Source organism: Trichosurus vulpecula, chromosome 1 (genome assembly GCF_011100635.1).
Source record: "Trichosurus vulpecula isolate mTriVul1 chromosome 1, mTriVul1.pri, whole genome shotgun sequence".
Lineage (NCBI taxonomy): Eukaryota > Metazoa > Chordata > Mammalia > Diprotodontia > Phalangeridae > Trichosurus > Trichosurus vulpecula.
Genome location: NC_050573.1, coordinates 558593529 through 558618004, shown reverse-complemented (window position 1 = coordinate 558618004; position 24476 = coordinate 558593529).

The window sequence follows — 24476 nt, the reverse complement described above, 5'->3', positions numbered from 1 at the left end:
ATTTACAAAAATATAAATTGCCAAGATTAACAGAAAAGGAAGTAAAATACTTAAATAACCCCATCTCAGAAAAAGAAATTGAACAAGCCATCAAAGAACTCCCTAGGAAAAAATCTCCATAGCCAGATGGTTTTACAAGTGAATTCTATCAATCATTTAAAGAACAATTAATTCCCATACTTTGTATACTATTTGGGAAAATAGGCAAAGATGGAGTCCTACCAAATTCTCTTTATGACACACATATGGTACTAATACCTAAACCAGGAAGAGTGAAAACAGAGAAAGAAAATTATAGACCAATTTTCCTAACGAATATTGATGCAAAAATTTTAAATAAAATATTAGCAAAAAGATTACAGCAACTTATCTTGAGAATAATACCCTGTGACTAGGTAGGATTTATTTCAAAAATGCAAGGCTGGTTCAATGTTAGGAAAATGATCAGCACAATTGATCATATCAATGACTAAACTAGCAGAATCCACATGATTATCTCAATAGGTGCAGAAAAAACTTTTGACAAAATACAACACCAATTCCTATTTAAAACACTAGAAAGCATAGGAATAAATGGAGTCTTCCTTAAAATGGTAAGTAACATCTACCTAATACCATCAGCAAGCATTATATGCAATGGGAATAAGATCCGGGGTGAAACAAGGATGTACATTATCACTCTTATTATTCAATTTGGTACTAGAAATGTTAGCTTCAGCAATAAGAGAAGAAAAAGAAATTGAAGGAATTAGAATAGGCAAAGAATAAGCTAAGTTATCACTCTTTGCCGATGATATGATGATTTATTTAGAGAATCCTAGAGAATCAGTTAAAAAATTTCTTGAAATAATAACTTTAGCAAAGTTGCAGGATATGAAATAAACCCACATAAATGCTTGGCATTCTTATATATTACTAACAAAGCTCAACAGCAAGAGATAGAAAGAGAAATTCCATTTAAAGTTACTGTAGACACTATGAAATATTTGGGAGTCTACCTGCTAAGACAAACCCAGGACCTATATGAACACAATAACAAAACACTTGTCACACAAATAAAGTCACATTTAAATAAATGGAAAAACATCAGTTGCTCATGTGTAGGAAGAACTAATATAATAAAAATGACAAATTTACCTAAATTAATTTACTTTTTTTGCCATACCAATCAAACTACCAAAAATTATTTTATACAACTAGACAAAATAACAACAAAATTCATCTGGAAGAACAAAAGGTCCAGAATATTAAGGGAATTAATGAAAAGAAATGCTATGGAAGGTGGCCTAGGCATACAAGATATTAAACTGTATTATGAAGCAGCAGTCATCAAAACTACTTGGTACTGGCTGAAAAATAGAGTGGTAGATCAGAGGAATAGGTTAGGAACATAAGACACAGTAGTCAATGACTATAGTAATCTACTTTTTGATAAACCCAAAGAGTCTAGCTTCTGGGACAAGAACTCACTATTTCACAAAAACTACTGGGAAAAGTGGAAAATAGTATGGCAGAAACTGGACATAGACCAACATCTTACTCCATATATCAAAATAAAGTCAAAATTGGTTCATGACTTAGACATAAAGGCTGGTGTTATAAGGAATTTGGGAGAGCAAAGAATAGTTTACTTGTCAGATTTATGGAGAAAGGAGGAATTTATGACCAAACAAGAGATAGAGAGCATTACAAAATCCAAATTGGATAATTTTGATTATGTTAAATTGAAAAGTGTTTGTACAAATAAAGCCAATGCAACCAAGATTAGGAGGGAAGTAGAAAATTGGGAAAGAATTTTTACGACCAGTGTCTCTGATAAAGGCCTCTTCTCTAAAATATACAGGGAACTGAGTTAAATTTATAAGAATACAAGTTATTCCCCAATTGATAAATGGTCAAAGGATATGAACAGGCAGTTTTCAGAGGAAGAAATTAAAGATATCTATAGTAATATGAAAAAATGCTCTAAATCGCTGTTGATTAGAGAAATGCAAATCAAAATAACTCTTAAGTACCAATCTCTCCTGTCAGATTGGTTAACATGACTAAACAGGAAAAGGATAAATGCTGGAGAAGATGTGAGGAAATTGGAACACTATTGCATTGTTGGTGGAGTTGTGAACTGATCCAACCATTCTGGAGAGCAATTTGGAACTATGCCCAAAGGGCTATAAAGATGTGCATACCCTTTGACCCAGCAATACCAGTTCTAAGGCTGTATACCAAAGATACCAAAGGACCAGTATGTACAAAAGTATTTATAGAAACTCTTTTCATGGTGTCAAAGAATTGGAAATCAAGAGGATGTCCATCAAGTGGAATGGCTAAACAAGTTGGGGTATATAACTGTAATGGAATACTATTGTGCTATAAGAAATGAGGAGCAGATGGACTTCATATTAACCTGGAAAAACTTACATGATTTGATGCTGTGATGACTAACTTTGATAGGTTTGGCTCTTCTCAGCAATATAGAGTTCTAAGACAGCTCCAAAAAGACTCATGATGGAAAAAGCTCTCCACATCCAGAGAAAGAATTATGGAGTCTGAATGCAGATTGAAGCAAACTATTTGCTCTTTCTTTTTCTGGTTTTGTTTCTTCTTACTCATGGTTCATTCCATTGGTTATAATTCTCCTTTACAACATGACTAGTGTGAAAATGAGTTTAATGTGAAGGTATATGTAGAACCTATATTGACATGCTGTCTTGGGAGGGCGATGAGGGGGAGAGGGAGAGGGTGAAAATGTGGAACTCAAGAACTTGTGGAACTGAGTGTTGTAAACTAAAAATTAAAATAAATTTTAAAAAGAGCCTTTCCACTATCCATAATTGTGAAAGGCATCTCCTTCTCTGTTTCCATAATATATTTATGATACATCATTTTATTTCTAGGTCTCATATCTATTTGGAGCTTATTGTGGTATGTGGTATGAAATGATTGTCTAAATCTAATATCTAACTGGCTGCTTTGTAGCTTTCTTAGCAATTTTTGTTCAGTAGTGAGTCTTTACTCCAGTATGTGGAATCCTTAAATATGAAATACTTAGCTCATGTTTCATTGAGTTGGAGTCTCATGTACCTAATCTATTTAGCTGATAAACTTTCCTATATTTTTACTCGGTATCAAATAATTTTGATGATTATTACTTTGTAGTATATTTTGAAGTCTAGTACTACTGGGCCCCCTTCCTTCACACTTTTAAAAATTATTTCCCTTGAGATTGTTAACCTTTTGTTCCTCCAAATAAATTTTTTTATTTTTTCTAGTTCTATAAAGTAATCTTTAGGAATCTGATTATTATAGAACTGAATCTGTCAAATAATTTAGGTAGACTTGTCATTTCTATTAATTGGCACAGTCCAAAACATTTTGTTCTCTATTTAAGACTTCCTTTAATTCTGTAAAGAGTGTTACATGGCTGTATCCATATAATGCTTTCATGTCTTGGTAGCTGGAATTCTGAGGCAGTGGATAGGTGGCACAGTGGCTTCATTTGAGGCCTACTAATGGGCAGGGATGATCTTATATCCCATTAACCTTACACAGTGTCATCCACAGGTAGAATGTACGGGTATAAATTTAGGGAAAAGTTTAACTATGTAAAGGCATGGTGAAAACATCCTCATTTTAACAAGACTGAGGCATAAATTGGGGAAGAATAGATATTCAGAAGTCACAAACACATTGGAAGCACATCGAAACCATACCCCTAAGCAACCGCATTCCCTTTAAAGGCTATCTGTGGGAATCTCCCTAGTTATTCACTACAGGTGGGAGCTTCCCTGTCCAATATGACATATGGGTTCTTACCTTTGGCAACTAAAGTTTTGGTTCGTTGTATTTTCTATACATACAAGCAAAATAAAGATGAATTCAGTAATCAAATATAATCATGGCAATAAGTTAAGGCCTAGTAATAGTAATAGTAACAATAACCACACGGAGTGATTTAGGAGTGTGTAACAAAGAAGCTGTCATGTGGCCTTGGGGTTTACAATGATGACAGAAGCCGGGGTTATCACCACCACAAATGACAAATCGTCATGCTTAAGGAACCCAGACTTCTTGGTTAGGGCTGAGTTTGCAAGTAAATGGTAGAAAGAATTCAATATTTCTTTGCAAATTGCAAAAACAAAGTACCTAATGATGACTTGAAAAAGGTGGATAGTGAGCTGGACCTGGAATCTGTAAGATCTGAATTCAAATCCAGTTGCAGAAACTATGTGAACCTGGCTAAGTAACTTAACCTCTGTCTGCTTCAGTTTCCTCGTCTGTAAAATGGGGGAAAGAATAGCACATTCTTTCCAGGGTTGTTGTGAGGGTTAAATGGCATAATGTTTATAAAATACTTTGCAAACCTTAAAGCACTGTATAAATGTTAGCTATTTTATTATCATTACTATGATTCAGGTAAGGAGTTGGAAGAGAGAAAATGATAAGTGTGATGGACACCATTCAAATTATTAAAAACAAAACCTGAATTATAGGTATGATAGGTATTAAGTATAGTGTATTACACATGCATTATATATTAATAGTTATGTATAGTGTAATATATATTGATTGATAACAACTCTGGTATGATCCACTACGAACTTTTCAGGATGCTAAGGCTCTATTCTGAGTTTTCTTTTTTCTTTCTTCTTTCTCTCTTGTTGAGCTCACCAAGTCTCAAGCAGATTACTCCTCAAACACCATTTTCAACCCTCATCTCTCTTATGAGCTCCAGTTCAACATCTCCTACTACCTGCTGGAAATGTCTAGCCATCCACTCATAGCCAACAGCTAAATGTCCTACAAGTATATTAAATGAAACGTATCCAAAACGAAACTCACTATCTTTCCCTTTAGGCCTTGACATTCCCAATGTGGAGGAGTCCTCCTAAATGCGTTGTCTCTCCCAATTAGAAAGTGAGCTCTTTAACAAAAGGGTTGATCTCCCTTTTCAATTTGTGTCATCAGCACACAGCCCATAATAAGTGTTTTTTCCCCTTCATTCCTTCCTTTGTTCATTTCTTCCTTCCCTCGCTCTTGTCTAAGATTGCACGCCAGAAGCTCACTATCCTTCAGAAACTAGCAAATGACAAATTCCCATACTACAAATATGAGTCCCAAAATTTCATTGAGAATTCAACAAATAAACTGTCTTAGAACTAGAGTATCATCACATATAAAACATTTGCTCACAATCGTTTGGTCATAATGTTGACCCATAAAAATTCAAGAATAGTATTTTAAATAGATGTTGTTACACCAAATCATCACAGTCTCCTCTGTTGTTGTTGTTTAGCCATTTTCCAGTTGTGTGTGACTCTTTGGGACCCTGTTTGGGGTTTTCTTGGCAAAGATACTGGAGTGGTTTGCCATTTCCTTCTCCAGCTCATTTTACAGATGAGGAAACTGAGGCAAACAGGGTGAAGTGACTTGCCCAGGGTCACACAGCTACTAAGTGTCTGAAGCTAGATTTGAATTCAAAAAGATGACTCTTCCTGACTCTGGGCCCTGAATTCCGTCCACTGTGCCACCTAGCTGCCCTCCAAACTAATAATCTCCAAACTGTTCCTCTGTTGTTCTCCAAGAGGATCAATGACGTCAACAGGGTGATGTTTTGACTTGCAAATGAATTGGATTTAAGTAAAGTAGAGTTGTGTAAAAAACAAAACAAAACAAAATCCTCCAAACTATGTGAAATGAAAAGCTCTCCGAATATAAAGACCTATCAGAAGAAATCAAAACCGTGTGGGAACAGGATTAAGTACCAATCATCCTCATTATGTTGTCTATTACTGGAGCCATCTTGGAGAGGCTTTCACTGAGCCTACCAAAAATGAACTTACAACCCAATATTTTAATTTAATAAGAAAAAAGTAAACACTTTATCTACTCATGCAAGTCTTCCAAACTCTAAAATATAAACATAATAGTAGGACAGGAACTTGTGCTCAAAACCTTTGTATCCCAGTTCCATCCAATATGAGAGTAACCATATTGTGATTTCAAGTTTGTAAAGCCCTCTCTCAATATGTTATCTTATTACTTCACCATCTCTTAACATCCTGAAAAGATAGTGGTGGATAAACATCCATGCTGTCAGGATTAGCTTTTGCAGCATTGTTACTTAACTGTGTTAAAATGCCTCAGTGGAGGCAACCTAATCGAGTTTATTTAACCCAACCTGGGGTCAAGCTATCATTATAGAAAATTCCTTCAGAAACGAATTTGGATGAATAAATTAGAACCAGATTATAGAGAGCTTTCAAAGTCGGATCAAATTTAGATTTGACACAAGAATCAGAAATCAATTGAAAATTTTGGAGCAGGAATGAATTTTTGGAGCAACGAAAGGTGATGAATTCTCTGTAGGAGAAACTAGAGAGAGACCATAGCATAAGGCTGTACTAGAGCATGTGTGTCTAGGTGAGTAGGATCTAGAAAGTGAGGAGGGAAAGCTAGTTGCTGTCTAGCTGTTGGTCCCCACCCTTGAAATATGGATATTATTCTTTTGGAAGAGGGCTAATGATATCACGGGGTGATGTTGTAATTTTTGTGTGACTTGGATTTAAGTAAGGCAGAGTTGCATAAAGTCATCAGTCTCACTCTTCCTGAGTCATCAAAATCCAATGGCAGGACAAAAGCCAAAATAACAGGCAATAGCCCAGGATGCAGTGAATGAATGACCTTGGCATCTTCCTGACCAAGCTCTAAGCTCTCCACAGAGCCTACTTCAGCCACCTTCATGGCCACTGGAACAAATTGTTCTCATTTGGTCATCCCACTGGGGAAAGTCTTCACACGCTTGGGTGGGTGGACATCCCCCTAACACACTGACAGGTTTGAGGTCTATTGGTTACCCTCGAACAGTTTTAGTATGTCTGCTAAGATGGTTTACCAGGATGTGGCTGCTACACATGCTACAGCTTCTTGGAGCCACAGGTGAGAGTTGAGTGCCAGGTGAACATCAAAGGTGGATAAACAGCCATGAAAAGGGCTCAGCAAGCCACCAGAGGGGCTAGTCCTCCCTGAACACTTGTATCAGAAAGGCAATGATCACAGCATCGAGGATAATTGTGAATATGCCTATGGTAGTTCTGTATCGCAAAATATAACTGACTCTCCACATAGAAGAAGTAAAACATTTATTCAGACACCAAAGAACCAAATCCCAAAGCCAGTAAGCCCACTTCATCATAACAGCAAGGAACTTAAGACACAATATCACAGCATGGAGCCACACCATCCCATTAGCCTTCGCCCCTGCTGGGGCCTTCCCACAAACACTCACACATCCTAGCTCACTCTTTGCCTGTGTCCTTCTCCCAGGGTTCTAACTTGCACTGAGTGTTCCCTGCTCCACCCTTGCAGCTCCATTCATTCAGCAAGATCCTCCCACCACATGTGACTTAGGCTTCCTGTGACATAAGCAGGTCACATGGGCCTATTAATGGGTGGGAAAGATCTTCAAATTTGCATTGCCATTACAGCACCCCATAGGCGTTGCAGTTCTTTTCCAGACACTATCTTTTTCCTTCCAACGGGTGATATACTCTCTTGTGGCAGTGTGATGCCAGAGCCCCACCAGTTAACTACGCTGCTACTTTTTAAAGCCACTAGTGTTAGCCCAATGGGGGAAAAAAGGACTAGATCCTCATGGCTTAATCTCTGTGCTTTAGAGAAATTCATCCAATATAACAATTATTGAGATTTTCTCTTTTAGAGGACCTGAACTTCTATTGAGGGGGATGGAAGAGAACCTTTATTCTCAGTCTCTGTCTCTTCTTCTCTGTCTCTATCTCTTGGTTTCCCTCTTTCCCACACTCTGCTTCTCTGTCTCTCCCTCTCTCATATCTATCTATCTATCTATATATGTATATATAGATAGATAGATAGATGGATATAGATATACACACATATATATGTATGTATGTGTATATATACATATATGCATATGTCACTATCCTTCTTTGCAACTCCTTAAACATAAACAATAAAGCTTTTAAATCAACGAAGTTACAACTGATCAAATTTTTACCAAAACCAGATATGCTATTAAGCAAAATAGGAAGTGTAAATTAACTTTAAATAACAGGAAATCTTTAGATTTAGTGTCTGCATACTCTGGTAGAAAGAAGAGGTGAGGGTGGGAAAAGGAGGGATGAAGCACCTTACTGTCCTTTATCAGTTCCCTGGGAAGGAAAGTTCTGCGGTGTTACTCTGCTCCAATCCCACAGCTCACTGGGGTCGTGACAGATGAAGGGGACTGCAGCAGCAGAGACAAGTTCTCAAATACCATTTTTTCCTGTGTTTCATCCTTGTTTTTCTTTTCCTCTCTAGTCCGCTTTACTTTTCTTCCAAATCACTTGCTGTCTTCCTCTTCTACAACTCCCACCATCTTTTCACACTTGTGAAATGGAAACAGCGCTGCACCTGAAGGGAGAAAGACCTGAGCTCTAATCTGCTCTGACACCACGTGATGCTGAGTGAGTCACGTAACCTCAGTTTCTTCAACTGTAAAATAGGGACAATGACGGCACCTACCCCCCAGGGCTACCGTGAGGATCAAATGAGAAAATGTTTGGAAAACATTTAGCACAATTCGAGGCATGTAGTAGACGCTTAATGCATACTTATTTCCTTCCTTCCTCTTCCTTTTGTTCTTCCTTCCTTCTTTTTTCTTTCCTTTTTTCCTTTCCTCCTTTTTCTTCCCTTTTTCCTTCCTTCCTTCCTTCCTTCCTCCCTTCTTTCCTTCCTTCCTTCCTCCTTTCCCTCCTTCCTTTCATGGTTCATGGATACTCTCAGAGTACCCATGACTCTCATCATCACCTCAAGATAAGATGAAAAGTAGCACTGTCCCTTTAAAACACAATCCTCTTCAGTCTTTGGGTCATAACCAATTGATGAATTTCCATCCCAACCAGCAGAACTTTTGCTCCCAAATGTGCATGTCCTCGTCACAGGGGATAACAGGGCTACAAGGCCAAGGCATGAGAAGGAAGGTCATTTAAGACAGAGAAGGAAGAGTCAGAAGTGCTGTAAGAGACCCTGGAGACTGCAATGTCTTGGAAACCAAGGGAAGAGCAATATCATCTCTGTCTCTTTCTCTATGATTTAACTGTATTTCCTAAAACTCTCTTCCCTTGGTTTTCATGACATTGCGCTCGCTCTCTTTTCTTTCATTCATCATACATCCTTCTTTCATTACCGGGAAAATCTAGAGTCAGGAGCACCTATAACAAATATATGTGTGAGTATGTATGCATGATTTAAGAATATTTTCTTGAAACCCTCCTTTGGCTTCCAGAACATTGCACCACAATTCTGATTGTTACCTCTATCTTCTTAAGTGTTTTTCTTTTTCTTCCTACCATCTAACTAATTGTGGCCATTCTCCAAGGCTCAGGGCAAAAATCATAGCGCACGTTTGCTTTCTCTCCATTTTTACCTCTTGATACGTACCAATAGGTAGAGCCATATTAATAGATACAATACACATATGTTTGTGTGTGTACATATACACACATAACAGTATAATGAAAGCTCATATTTTTACGAGCTTTAAGGTTCCACAGTCACTGTTCAGAGAGGCAGGAAAGCATGATGGATGGAAAGCTGTCCCCAAACTCAGCAAGACTTGGGTTCCAAGTCCCAGGTCTAACATATACAGGCTGTATCATCCTAAACAAATCACTTAACCTCTCAAGGCCTCAGGCAGCTCCCTATGCCTGTAAATTTCAGAACACGATGTACTTTGATACTTTCCTCACCTATACCAGTGAAATCTCAGATACAGACCTTCCCTCCTTCTCTCCTTACCCCATCCCCTTCCACTCAGTTCAGAAGGAGCCAGACAAATTTTTTACTTCTTAATGCCAATGAACCTTTACATGTTATATATAAGCCAGGCTGATCTGGGCATGCCCAGTTCTCCTAACATGGAGATACCATTGAGGAACCTTTGGAACATGGTTAGTTTGCCTAACATGGAGCCCACTGCATCGCCTACCACTTGGGTAGGAGCAGCCTCTTTTGGTTGGCTGTCTATGTCTTTAAAACTCTTTCTCTTTCTGTTGCTTTTTCCTGTGCACTCTTTCCTGATTTGCCCTTCAGGGGCATCTCCATGTTAGGAGAACTGGGCATGCCTAGTTATATATGAGAAGTTTGGATGAAAGACCATGATGTATATTGGGTAGAATCTAAAGTCAGGAATACCTAAGCTCAAATCCTATACTCTTCCTGAGTTCCAAGGAGGAATAGATAAATGAGACCTGAGGCCTCTGGGCTAGAGTCCAAGGAAGAAGAAAGGTTTCTAGTCAGCAGGCACCAGAAATCAGGAGAGGTTTGCTTCATGGATGGGGCGAGGGCTTCGCCATAGTGAAAGTCAGTGAAGTACGATGATGAAGTGATGATGATGATGATAGCTAGCATGTATATGTCACCTTAAGGTTTGCAAAGCACTTTACACATATTAACTAATTTTTTCTCACAACAACCTGGGAGGCATCCTTATTCTACAAATGAGGAGAAGACAGAGGTTAACCGACTTACCCAGGGCCACACAGCTATCAAGCGTCTGAGGCTGGTTTGAACTCAGGTCTTCCCAGACCTAGGTCCAGGACTTTATCTACTCTACCACCTTGCTGCTTGAGAGAAAGACCTACACTTGAAGTCAGACTTTGATTCTCATCCCTTTTGCCTCTAATAACTTATATGCCCTTCCTGTGACATGTTACTTCACTGCTCAAATTCTGAGTTTCCTCTTTAAAGTAGGGATAATAATACTCAGGGACTTCTCTAAAAGATTGTCTTAAGGAGAGAGAACACTTTGCAAACCATGAAGCGCTACGAAAGGTAAGCCATTATACTTCAGATCATGGCAGGAAAGTAAAGACTTCGAGAAAAGCTTGTCATGATTTTGGATTGAGACCAAGCTGCTTGTTGTTGTTCTTCGATTTTGTTGTTACGCTTCACTCTCAAGAGGACCGATGACATCACAAGGGTGACGTCTCGATACATGCATGGATTGGATGTGTGAGGCAGAGCTGTACAAAGTCATCGGCCTCATTCTGTCCTCCGGAGCCATAGAAATCCAGTGGCAAGACAAAAGCCAAGATGACTGGTGAAGGACCTACACATGCACATTAGGGTCTTTCCCAGGTCTCAGTTTGTCTGTGGCCACACCCATGCAGTGGCTAAGGGCTAGGTAAGAATTGAGACCAAAGATGGCCTAGCTTTATATTCAAGTGGACAGGCAGAGGAATTTATCTTCAGGGAATCTCAGTAAAGACATCTCCAAAGACAGACAAAGCTGAACCATATTGATAAGGCTGGAGGCAGGAAAACTCGGGTTCAAATCCTGTCTCAGATAACCTCCCAAATCCCTTCTGGTTCTAAACCTATAAGCTTGTATGCCTATTTTATAAACCTATAATTGCCTACCTTAATACAGTCTCATGTGTCTTTATGCCTGTAGTGCCATAGATCACTAGTGTCAAACTCAAAAAGAAACAAGGGCCCTAAACCATACATAAGGATCCCTGTGGGCCACATAGTGACTTAGAAAACCACGTATTGACATTATCTGTATTTTATTGCACATTTATTTATATTGTTAAGTATTTCCCAATTATATTTTAATTTGGTTCCAGTAGCTCAGGAGTGTTGCTGGCCACAGAGTGCCTGCTGGCAGTGTATTTGACACCACTGATCAAGACAATTGCCATGAGAGTATGTTGGTACAGGAAATAGAAGGGAGAGGGCAGGTAACATTCCCAAAGCTATGGCAATAAAGAAGCCATCAGACAGGGCAGCAAAAGCAGGTGGAGGCTGTAGGCTAGAACATCTCTCTAGTTGGGTTCAGGAAGTCCCACAAGATCCATGGGGTGATTTTTTCAGCAAAGAGTTCCAGAAAAAGTCACAGCACATAAAACAAGAAACACAATAAGTATCCCCAGGCTTTAGCCGAGAAGTCATGTTGTTTTTATTTATCCTTCATTTTTGAAGAGGGAGAACCAACGACATCAAGGGGTGATGTCTTCACTGGCCCATGAATTGGATTTAAGTGAGGCAAAGTGGCACAGAATTCTCAGCCTCACTCTCACTTCCAGTGTCATTAAAGTTCAGTGGCAAGACAAAAGTCAGAACAACTGGTGATGGCCCATGATGCAGGCCATGACTGGCATCTTCAATGCCCAAATCTGTCCATTCTGCTGCCAGGAAGTCTTCATGTACTTAGAGTAGATATCCCTCTAACTCACTGACGGGTTTGAGGCCTGTCAGTTATCTTCAACCTGGGTTAACGCATCTGCCAAGATGATTTACTGGAGTGGGGCCACTGTTCATGCTATAGCTTCTTGGAGACACAGGTGAGAATTGGGTGAAGGTGGAAACCAAAAGTGGATACGCAGCCCTGTAAAGGGCTGGGCAAGTCCTCTCACCAGAGGTGCTAGTACTGCCCGAACACCCCATACACCCCATAAACTTGGGTCAACCAAGATGGAGAGAGAACTTACTATCTCTAGGGAAAGGTGAAAAGCTACTAGGGTGTTTTTCTGGAGAAATGGGGAAGCTGCTCATTGTCTTAAATGCTTGAAGGACTGTCATATTTCAGAGGTATTAAACTTATTTAGTGTAACAGAACTAGCACCAAAGGGGAGAAGAGAAAAGGAGAAAGGCTATGGCTGAATATTAGGAAGTTCTTAGTGATTAGAGCCGTCTGGGTGCGAAACGGGTTGCTTTGTGAGGCAGTGAGCTCCCTATTGCTGGAGGTAGTCCAGCAGAGATTCTTAAGCATTCACCAAGGAGATTGTAGAAGAGATTCCTGCTTTTGGGGGGTTAAATTGGATGATCTGCCCAACGTCACATGACTAGTGAGAGATCCAGTGCTCAGATTAGACCTTTCTGAATCCAAATCCAGTCTTGTCTGTGTGTGTGTATGTGTGTGTGTGTGTGTGTGTGTATCCCACTGTACTGTGCTGATTGTATACTATAAAAAGTAATGTGTATGAAATGACAAACTTAAAAAAAACAGGAGTAACAGGGAGTCAGAATAATGGGAGGAGAGGAAAAACCAGTGATGTTTTCTCAAACCTTAAGTAAGTGAATGAATGGAAAAAGCATTTATTAGGCCCTTACTGTGTGTAAAGCATTGTGCTAAACACTAGAGATACAAATGAAAAAGTAACAGTCTCTGCTCCCATTCAAATGGAGGCAAACAATATAAATATGTATGTATATATGTGTGTGTATACACATATATATATATATATACACATTCACACACATATGTATATTCTATATATTTTCCTATGTGTACATATGTGTGCAAATATATGTGTATATGTATATATAATTTTTTTTCCTTCTCTTATTAGAATGTGATTGCTTTGAGAGCAGAAACTATCTTGCTTTTTCCATTTGTATGTCCAGGGCTTAGATAGTGCTTTGCACAATCAGCAGTGGCATTGTTAATAGAGCGATTAGAAGTCTAATCATTCAACCAGTTCCAAATCCACCTAACCGTGCTTCTCTCCCCATCTCATCTCCAAAGATATTATGAGAGACTTCGTGAAATTCCTCACTAAAATATAGTAGTAACTGTGAGAGAGAGGGGATAAAGTTATAGTACCTCTAATTCCTTTGTGTAAGTTTGGTTGGCTCTATGATCTGGCAGAACCGTCTTTGAAAGTGTAATTAGGAGGCTGTAACAATGCCCTGGATGTCCCAAAATATCCTGTAGCTGTGTTCATTCTGCATGCTACAGAAACGAGGCTTTGCCAATACTATGATTGCCACTCTCCTCCATTTCGTTCCCTTAGGTCTAAGAAATCTGTGCCTTGCCTGGGGACAATCAGCTCTTGTGATAACACGTTTGTGATGCATTCCATTTTGTAATGAGTCTCCCTGCATCCAGTCTTCCTCCCTCTGTACTCCATATTCCACACAGCTGCCAAACTGATATTCCTGAAACACAGAGCTAAAGATTTCACACACATCCCTCCGCCCCCATTCTATGCCAAAAGTTCAGTGGCTCCCCACCGCCTCAAAGATAACGTACAAAATCCTCGGTCTGCTTTTAGGGCCCAGCACAATTGTGGTTCCACCTAACTTTCCAGTGTTATTTTATATTGCTTGCTTTCATGTAGTCTCTTTCCAGTTAAATAGGTCTGTCAGCTATTTCTCATTCACAATATTCAATCTCCCAACAAAAGCCTAACATATCTCAAATATGTCCCTTCTTTTCTCTGACCCTGCCCCCACCCTGGTGTAACCCCTCATCACTTCACACTGAATTATTGCAGCAGACTTCTAGTTGGTCTCCCTGTCCCAAGATTCTCCCCACTATAATCCATCCTCCATTTAGATATCAAAATAATCCTCCCAAAGCCCACGTCTGCCTATGCTTCCTCTCAGCACCAACCCTCCCTCCCAATAGATTCCAATCTATCCACCCAGTCACCTTCAGTATCAAATATAAAGTCAAATACAAAGTTTGGCTTTCAAAGGCCTTCATAACCTGGTCTCTTTTTACCTTTTTAGTCTTCTTACACCTTCTTCATGCTCTTCCTCTCCTCTCTTCTCTCCTGGCCCCTCTTCCCGCACTCTGTGATGCAGTGACACTGACCTCTTTGTCTTCATGCCTGGAATGCTCTTTCTCCTCATTTTTATGGCCTGACTTCCTTCATGTCTCAGCTAAAATCCCACCAAGCTTTTCCTTGTCTCCCTAAATGCTAGTGCCTTCCTTCTCTTCATTACATCCAATTTATTATGTATGTTTAGTTTGTTAGTGCATAGTTGTTTACATAGATTATCAGCTCCTTGAGAGAAGGGACTTTTTGTTTCTTTTTTCCTTTTCTTTATGTCTCTAGTGCTTAGCACAGTGGTAGGCACATATCAGGGACTTAATAAATGTTGATCAATTGACTGACTGACTGATTTTTTGCCATTGACTCCCTTGCTGGAACGTGTGCCCTTTTGACCTTTGCTCTGTATGATCCCTACCTTCCTTTGAGACAAAGTCCAGGGGCTGCCTCCTTCCTACACGAAGACTTCTCTGATTTCCCCAGTTGTTGGTTGTCATTTCAGTTGCATTCAACTCTTCATGACCCCATTTGGAGTTTTCTTGGCAAAGATACTGGAGTTGTTTGCCATGTCCTTCTCCAGCTCATTTTACAGATGACAAACTGAGGCAAACAGGGTTAAGTGACTTAGCCAGATTTGAACTCAGGAAGATGTCTTCCTGACTTCAAGCCCAGCACTCTACTCTGCCACCCAGCTGCCTCTCCAGTTGTTGGTACCTCTTGACATTACTTAGTATTAGTTTAAATATACTGTATATTTAAACATGTTGTGCCCCACCTCCAGCTCCATATAGAAAGCAAACTTCTGGAGAGCAAGGTCTATTTTGTTTTAAGCTTTTTATGCTTAAAACAAGTACCTAGCATGATGCTTTGTATATAGTGTGATTGTTCAATTGTTTCACTCACGTTTGACTCTGTGACCCCATTTGGGGTCTTCATGGCAAAGATACTAACGTGATTTGCCATTTCCTTTTCCAAATCGTTTTATCTATGAGGGAACTGAGGCAAACAGGATGAAGTGACTTGCCCAAGGTCACAGAGCTTGTAAGTGTCTGAAGCCACACTGAATTCATGAAGATGAGTCTTCCTGACTCTAAGCCCTGCCCATCGCGTATAGTAAGCACTTGATAAATGTTTATTGAATTGAACTAAATAAACTAAGTTGTACTAATGTACCAATGGGAGGAATCTATCTTTTCCAACTAGTAAAGTAGAAATGACAGGAATGTTTGGAGGAAAGGACTCTGACACCTTAATGTTTGTAATAGATAGAGAGATGAGTTCTTCTGACACCCAAGATGGTGACATAATTTGCATTGCTGTTGCTACTGTTCTTCATTCTCAAATAGGACTAATGACATCATGAGGGTGATGTCCTGAATTGGATTTAAGTGAGGCAGGGCTGTGCAAAGTCATCAGCCTGACTCTCTCTTCCAGAGTCATTGAAGTCCAGTAGCAAGGCAAAAGTCAAGATGATTTCGATGGCCTGGCATGCAGTGGACAACCCTAGGCTTTCTAATTAAAGTCTTCCCCAGGCCTCATTTTGTCTGAGGTAATGCCCATTCATATATAAATAACTATAAAAATGTTGAATTGCTTTTGGCGATCTTTGAGAAATCATGGCAAACAGTCAATGTGCTGCAGAGTTGGCTATAGGCAAAAATCCTGATTTTCAAAAATAAATAAATAAAGGTGTAAGCAGGTCAATTTTCTATACTATCAGCAGGTAAGCTTCATGTTGATTCTTAGAAAATCACTGAACACGTAATAAAGAGACGGTCAGTCAACTCTTAGAATAGGGAGTAGAAATCACTGTGTTTATTAACAAGTTTCACCAGACTAATCTCCCTTCCTTTTTTTACAGACCTGGTAGATCCAATCCTTTTGAACTTCTTGAATCAATATTACTGGATTGTAGTGAAGCATTGAGTGAGATCTCTCATGATATCTTTGCGGACAAGATGGAGAGATAAGCACAGTTAGGAGAATTTGGAATTGGTTCAATGATGGGGTACAATAAGTGATGGCTATTACTACATTTACATCAATCTAGGAAAACGTCTCTAGTACAAGGACTCCCTATCCTTAGCCATGTTCTATTCAATATTTTTTATCAGTGCATGTGGATCCAAGTATAGGTGACATACCCAGATCTAAATATTCCTGACCTGATTTATCCTGACCTGCTTATGAATGCTTAGTTGAGTCAACTCTAAGAAAACAAAATTTAATTTGGAAAAATGTCAAGTACTATAAATGGGTTTAAAAATTCAAGCCCAAGTACAGGAGGGAGACGACTTGGCTAAACAATGGTTTGTACGAAAATTCCCTCACATTTTAGTGGACTGCAAGCCCCATATGCATCAACAGATACAGCAGCCAACAATGTAGATAAGACCTTAGGCTAGATTATACAGCACAAAGGAGGTGATATTCCTTCTGTATTCTGCCCTCATCAAATCTCTTGTGGAATATTGTATTAAGTCTGGGTGCCATATTTGAGGAGGGAGACTGATAAGCTAAAGTGGATCCAAAGGAGGGTGTCCAAGATGTTCAGGGGGCCAGTAAAAGAATGAAGGGACTATTTACATGTTTTCCATGGAAAAGAGAAGCATTAGAGAGGTGTAATAGGCACAAGGGATGAAACACTGGGCTTGGAATCAGGAAGGTTTATCTTCATGAATTTAAATCTGGCCTCAGACACTTACTAGCTGTATGACCCTTGGCAAGTCACTTAACCCTGTTTGCCTCAATTTCCTCATCTGTAAATGAGCCATAGAAGGAAATAGCAAACCACTTCAGTATTTTTGCCAAAAAAACCCCAGAGAGTCAGACACAACTGAAATGACAAAGCAACAATGCTTGTCTAAAGATTAGCTGGAGGCAGCCAGGTGACTCAGTGGGTAGAGTGCTGGACCTGGAGTCAGGAAGACCTAAGTTGAAATCTGGCCTCAGATATTTACTAGCTGTGTCACCCTGGTCAAGCCACTTAACCTCTATTTGCCTTCATACACTGGAGGAGGAAATGGCAGACCACTATGGGGTCTTTGCCAAGAAAACCTCATGGACAGTATGGTCCACATGTTCACAAAAGAGATGGACTTGACTCAACAACAACAGTCTTTGTCAATAAATATTGAAGGGCTGTCATATAGAAGAGGAATGAGTCTTACACTGTTTGCTCCAGGTAACAGAACTTGGCAGAAGTAGTGGGATAGATTTCAGTTCAATATCAGGAAAAAAGGGAGTTGGGAGGCCTTGGGAGGTTGTGAATTCCCTTTGACAAGAAGTCTTCAAGCACATAGTAAATAGCTTATGAAGTTATTAAGTTATCAAGTATGTAGGAATGCTGTAGAAGGGACTCATTCTTCAGGCATGGGTTGGGTTAAATGAATTCTAGGCTCTCTTATAGTTTACAATCCCATGATCCTATGCCATCCTAAACTGAAGACAGACTACGAAAGGCCTTGAATGTCAATCCAAGGAGTTATGATTGGTCAGTGGTATGGAGCCATTAATAATATTGGAGGTGTGAGTGAGTGATTAAAGTAGGAAGATTTCTGGTGCTGTAGGTTTCTAGAGCTACTGTTATCAGAAACAAATCCCTAGCTCTGCCCCTTATTATGTATGTGACAATGAAGAAGTCATTTGCCACTCACCCCTCCGGGTCTTAGTTTCATGATTTATAAATGGTGGGGCTCAACTAGATGTTCTTGAAACTGAATCTTATGATCCTATGTTTCTATGCTATCTTAGTCATTAGGTGATAAATGCATAGTCTGTATGGACTTCCTGCCTGGTATCAAAAGACCTGTGGGGTACAATCTATTCTTAAAAGGACTTGGTGACCACTTTAAAATAGAACATGAAATGTCATCAACTTTTAAGCCCTAGTTTTGCTTTAAAGCAACATCCAACCAATTATTTTGATAAATCCAGAAAGGAAACCATACAGGGGGAGATTTGGAAACCTTCCCCGTATTTCATTTTATATTCATTCATTTCTTTCTCATTAGAAGTTATGGTAGGACAAAGAAAAGCTGTGCACTGACTTCAAAGTGAAAAATGAAATGCTTCTTGTCACTGTTTAACCCCACATTGCCCCTGATCCCATCCATTTTTACTAATATTTTAATTTCTATGAAAATAAATGCACTCAGAGAAAGCAGCATCAAGATAACCATATGCACAATGAGTACAGTGATGTAAATGATAACCCTAAAAAGCATTTCAACTATGATGAATTATATTGAACTATCTTGGTCCCAGGAGACAGATAGTGAAACACACTTTCTTCCTTTTAGTATAGAGCTGAGACAATATAGATGTAGAATATGTCATTCTGGCATGAAAGGCCCACTGTGTCAGTTGGTTTTGCATAAATATTTTTCTTTATTATAAGAGAGAGTTAAAGGTTAAGAGGCCCAAAAAAGTATAATTTCTCTAGCCAATAAATGGGCCTGGGAATTGAAACATAAAACTCATTTACCTTTTCCTCCTCTGCATTATGTCATCGGATTTGAAAGGCAATTTTCTCTCTTATTAATGAGCCTGCTACCCAGTTTGTGTTGGACTTCATCAGCCTTGAATTCAGTGACAGATTGCTTTCTTTCAAAGCTGGAACGCCCTGTGGTCTAAGATCAAACCACAATTCCGACTGGAAGGAGCATATTGGAAACAAAATAATGTCACCTCCTAGCTTTAGATTTGGAAAGCATTTTGGTTGGTCATAAGACCTTCAATTCCCTCCTGTTATAGAAGACGAAAAAGACTCAGAGAAATTAGCTGACTTACCAGAAGACACAGAGACCATCAGCAGAAGAGTTAGGGTTAGAGGCCAATTCATCTGACTTCAAATCCAGTACTCTTTACACGACCCCCACATTACTAGAAAATGTGACAAATCTTCGGAAAACGTTTTGTATACATGTCTACCCCTGAATCTTGTGTATTAGTTAATAAAGATTGATGACATTTAGAGAAGCAAGACTTAGTGCTTTTCTAGGATGGTATGAACGTGTAAACTTCTCCATTTTTGACCCTTGTTCAAACGTGTTTAAAAAGTTATGTAAACTGAAGACTATTCAGTCAATAAGCATTTATTAAACTCCTACTATATTTCTGGAATACTAAGAAAGACAAAAAACAGTCCCTGTTCTCAAGGAGTTCACAGTTTAATGCAGGAGACAACATGTAAGCTGTGTACAAACAAAACAAGTTGAGTTAGAACTAGTTAATAAGGAAGATTACTATGCAGAGTTATAAGGAAACAGGCATACAGCAATGAGGTCAGCACAACGGCTCTGGAGACCTTCAGTTTGGTAGTCAGTCTAATACCTCTTCTCTCCCACACTTTCCTTCGGAGCCTCCCAAACACTGAGGGAGCCCTGGCAATGCATGTGTCAAACTCATTATCAATGTGTACATCCCTGGAGAGCACACTACCAAGGCAAGCGAACTTATCCACAGCATTCAGAACTTCTCCATTTGCTGTAAGTGATGGTTCCACATGTGGATGGCGTGGTGGTGGCTGATGGAGCACCTGTGCTTTCTTGGTGTTAATTGTTAGGCCAAAATTAGCATAAGCAGCAGAGAAGCGATCCCTACTTTGCTGCATCTCAGCTTCAGAGGCTGCACTGAGCGCACAATCATCTGCAAACAGAAAATCATACACCAGCACTCCCTCCACTTTGGTCTTGGCTTGTAGCCTTTTCAAGTTGAAGAATTTACCATCCGTGCACTAGCTGACCTTGATGCCGTGTTCATCCTCATTGAGAGCATTTGACAACATGGCTGAAAACATCCTGCTAAAAAGCATGGGAGTGAGCACAGAGTCTTGTTTCACTCCATTGGTGACTGGGAAAGCACGAGAGCATCGTTCATTATCTAGAACCCAGGCAAGCAGGCTGTCATGAAATTGATGTACAATGCTGATGAACTCTGGGCAACCAAATTTTGACAAATTTTCCATAAGCCCTCATGACTAACAGTATCAAAGGTCTTGGTCACACCTACAAATGTTGTATACAGACCTCTGTTCTGCTCCTGGCATTTCTCCTGGAGTTGTCAGGTAGCAAATACAATATCGACTGTTCCTCGGCCCTTTCTGAAGCCACACTGGCTCTCAGGTAGATGACCATCTTCCAGGTGAAGGATCAGCCTATTAAGGAGGACTCTGGCAAGAATCTTGCTAGCAATGAGTAAGAGAGACACCCCTCCCCATGATTGTCACAGGACAATCTATTTCCTTTACCTTTATAGAGAAGGAGAGTGGAGGCATCCTTGAACTCCTGGGGGATAACCTCCTCTTGCCTTACAACCTGGAGAATTTTAGTCAGCTTTTGTATGAGCAATGGACCCCCTACCTTGTAAATATCAGCTGGAATAGAATCAGCACCAGGTGCTTTGCCACATGAAAGGAACCTAATGGCACTCAAAACTTCTTCAGTTGGAGCTTCAGCTAGGGAGGGATTGATTTCAATCTGAGGTAAATTGTCAGTGGCCTCAGCATTGATTGATGATGGTCTGTTAAGAACACTATCGAAGTGTTCAGCCCGTCTCTCCAGGATCATTTCTTTATCCCTAATCAATGTGGCTCCATCAGCACTGAGTAGTTGAGATGCACCATAGGTCTCTGGCCCATAAATAGCCTTCAGGGCATCTTAAAAGTACTTTGGATTGTTACTATCACTGTAAAACTTAATTTCATCTGCCTTCTTTTTGAGCCAAGAATCCTGCATCTCTGGAAGCTTTGCTTGTACTTTCTTAGAGATGGATGAACTATCCTGCTGGTAAACTCTGTGGAGTTCTCATTTTTCATTTAGCAGCTTCTGAACATCCCAATCATTTTCATCAAACCAGATGCAACTCTGATGGGCTGGCCACATTGTTCAAATGCAAAATGTATATTTGCCAAAAAGATTGTTTTATGGAGAACTCACACAGGGCAAGCATTCACACGGTGGTCAGAAGAAGCGATCCAAGAACACTCTCAAGGTCTCTCTTAAGAACTTTGGAATTGATTGTGTGACATGGAAGATACTGGCACAGAACTGTTCAGCATGGCATGCCCACAACAGAGAGGGTGCTGTGTTCTATAAGCAAAGCAGAATTGAAACAGTTCAAAGGAAATGTAGGATGTGCAAGTTTAGAGAATCCACCCCAAATGTTCATATGGATTATTTGTGCCTGACTTGTGGTAGAGCATTTTGAGCTTATATTGGTCTGATCAGCCACAATCGGACACATTGAAACTTGATTATAATTTTGGTCCTCTTTGAGAATGAAGGAAACAACCAACCAATCAAACAATCAGGGCCTACTTCTTAATGAAGTTGGTTTTTCCACTGTAACAACAGCTGTCCAGAAATGAAAGAAAAGTTCTCCAAGAAAAGAAAGCTGAAATTTCAGAGAAATCAGTCAAAATATAGCTAACATTTATTAAGCACCTACTATTTGTCTGACACCAAACTAAGTGCTGAGGGTACAAAGAAAGGCAAAGTGAAAGGTACAAAGGACAGTCCAGCCCATGAGAAACTCACAGTCTAACAACAACTTCACATGAAGACTTTGAGAGAGGATTATAAGAATGATTCTCTAAGGTGAATGGATTTCATATTAAGGAAAGAGTACTAGGGAAGAGATTGACATTTTCCCTCTCTCACCCTTCCTCTAGCTAAATGAAGAAGAAAAAGGATACAATGACAGAAGAAAATAGATCCCTTCTACATCATGACTTTCCCCACTGCAGTTTCAATATATCACAGGTCAGCATAAGAGATTAAATGGGAATTTGGGGGGAGTTTTGTGGAAGCCACAGACAACACATGAAGGCCAGCAGATGACACAGAAAAAGTTAGAAACTCAGAAATGCATAAAATATATGCATTGTATTGCATTATACAATATTGACATATTTTATCTTTTAATACCATAATAATTCAGACTTCTCGAGTATGAAGGGAGGGCCAAAAACCTGTATGCAGATTTTCCAGATCCAATCCAATTATGCACTGTGCCCCTAAACCCCATGATGTGGAAGGGATCATTAAGGTTTATTAAGGCCAATGGGTTTTACCACAGGGTTGTAGACAACTATATGGGAGTTTCAATACCAAAATGGGTGAGAGAAGGAGCTAAAAGGGTCCAGAAGGTAAAAGAGCAAAAGGATGATTAGTCATAGCTGTTAAGGAACAGTGAGAAAGTTATCAAATTTTAATGGGCAGCTAGGAGGTTGAGTGAATAAAGTGTTAGGCTTGGAGTCTGGAAGACCTAAGTTCAAATCTTGTCTCAGATGCTTACTGGCTGTATAGCCCTGGACAAGTGACTTAACCTTTCGTCCATAGTTTCTTCACCTGTAAATAATGACGATACCGCCTACCTCACTAGGTTATTGTAAGGATTCACGAGAAAACATTTGTAAACCTTAACATGCTATTTTTTTAACTTTACACTTACTTCTTTAAATCTTGCACTATACACATAAAGTAAAACAGCCCCAGTGCTATGAAATCACCGGTAAGTGAACATTTGTGAATAAGATAATTTCCCAGATAAAAGAAGGATATAGCACCAGAACTATTTTATTTTAATGTATTTTAAATAGAAATCTTTTCTTCAATTGTATAGTATACTTACCTGCATTCTTCAACAAAGGATACTCAAAATAACCATTTCTTGATGACTCCTGGTCACTAATATGATCATTACTAAAGGCATATGGTTATGCAGTAGATAAGAGCCCTGGGCCTGGAGTAAGGAAGATCTGAATTCAAATCCAGCCTTAGATACTTACTAGCTGAGTGACCCTGGGCAAGTCATGTAACCTCTGTTTGCCTCAGTTTCCTTACCTATAAAATAGGAAAATAGCAATGCCTACTTCCCAGAATTCTTGTGAGGATCAATTTAGATAATATTTATAAAACACCTGGCACATAGTAGGAGCTATATAAATGTCCCTCCCCTCCTCTTCCCTTTCCTCTATATGGTAGTTATAGGTGACAGTGTGGCTAGTAAAAGACATGGGGGGGAGGGGGATGGAGACTAAGTCCTTTAATATGCAGTAAATGCAGCACCTATGCACCATATGGAAGCATGTACTTTCAGAACAGCCCTCACTGCTGCTCTCAGTGGCAATACATGGAATAAGAAAGCTCTGAGCTTGTGTCTTAAAGGGCTCCCAAGATAAAGGGAATTCTTTCTCCACCTTCCCCTCCATTATTCAGGGCTATTGTATCTTCTCTCTTTTCACTTATGACTCTCTTCTCCACTGTCAGAGTCTCCTGATCAGCTTCTCAGACACGATGTCAAGTCTCCATCATGTTTGCCATGGAATGGGGCTGCTGCTTCTAGATTCCCCACTCTTGTCCAGCCCCTTTTCTTCTTTTCTTTTTTTTTCCTTGTCCCCTCTGTCTCCTTTTGTTCCTCTGCTTCTTCTGAAAGTAGGTGGTTAAGTAGCACAGCAGATAGAGTGACAGACCTAGACTCAGAAAGATACTTCTTCCAGAGTTCAAATCTGGGTGCAGGTACTTTCTTTTCATAATGGTTTACAAAATTCTCCCCCCACACTTAATAGTATTTTTTTCCAAATACATGTAAAGATAGTTTTCAACATTCATTTTTATAAAATTTTGAGTTCCAAATTTTTCTCTCTCCTTCCCTCCCCTAGCCCCTCCCCAAGCCAGCAAAGCAATTTGATATTGGTTATACATGTAACAATCATTTTAAACATATTTCCACATTAGTCGTGTTGTGAAAGAAGAAAGAGAACAAAAGGGGAAAAACCACAAGAAAGAAAAAACAAAAAAAATGAAAATAGATTGGAACAGGGGATGAGGTTTTTCTCAGCATAAACCTTAAAAACACAGAAGTAGGTGTTGTATTTGCTTCCTACTTTTTCTT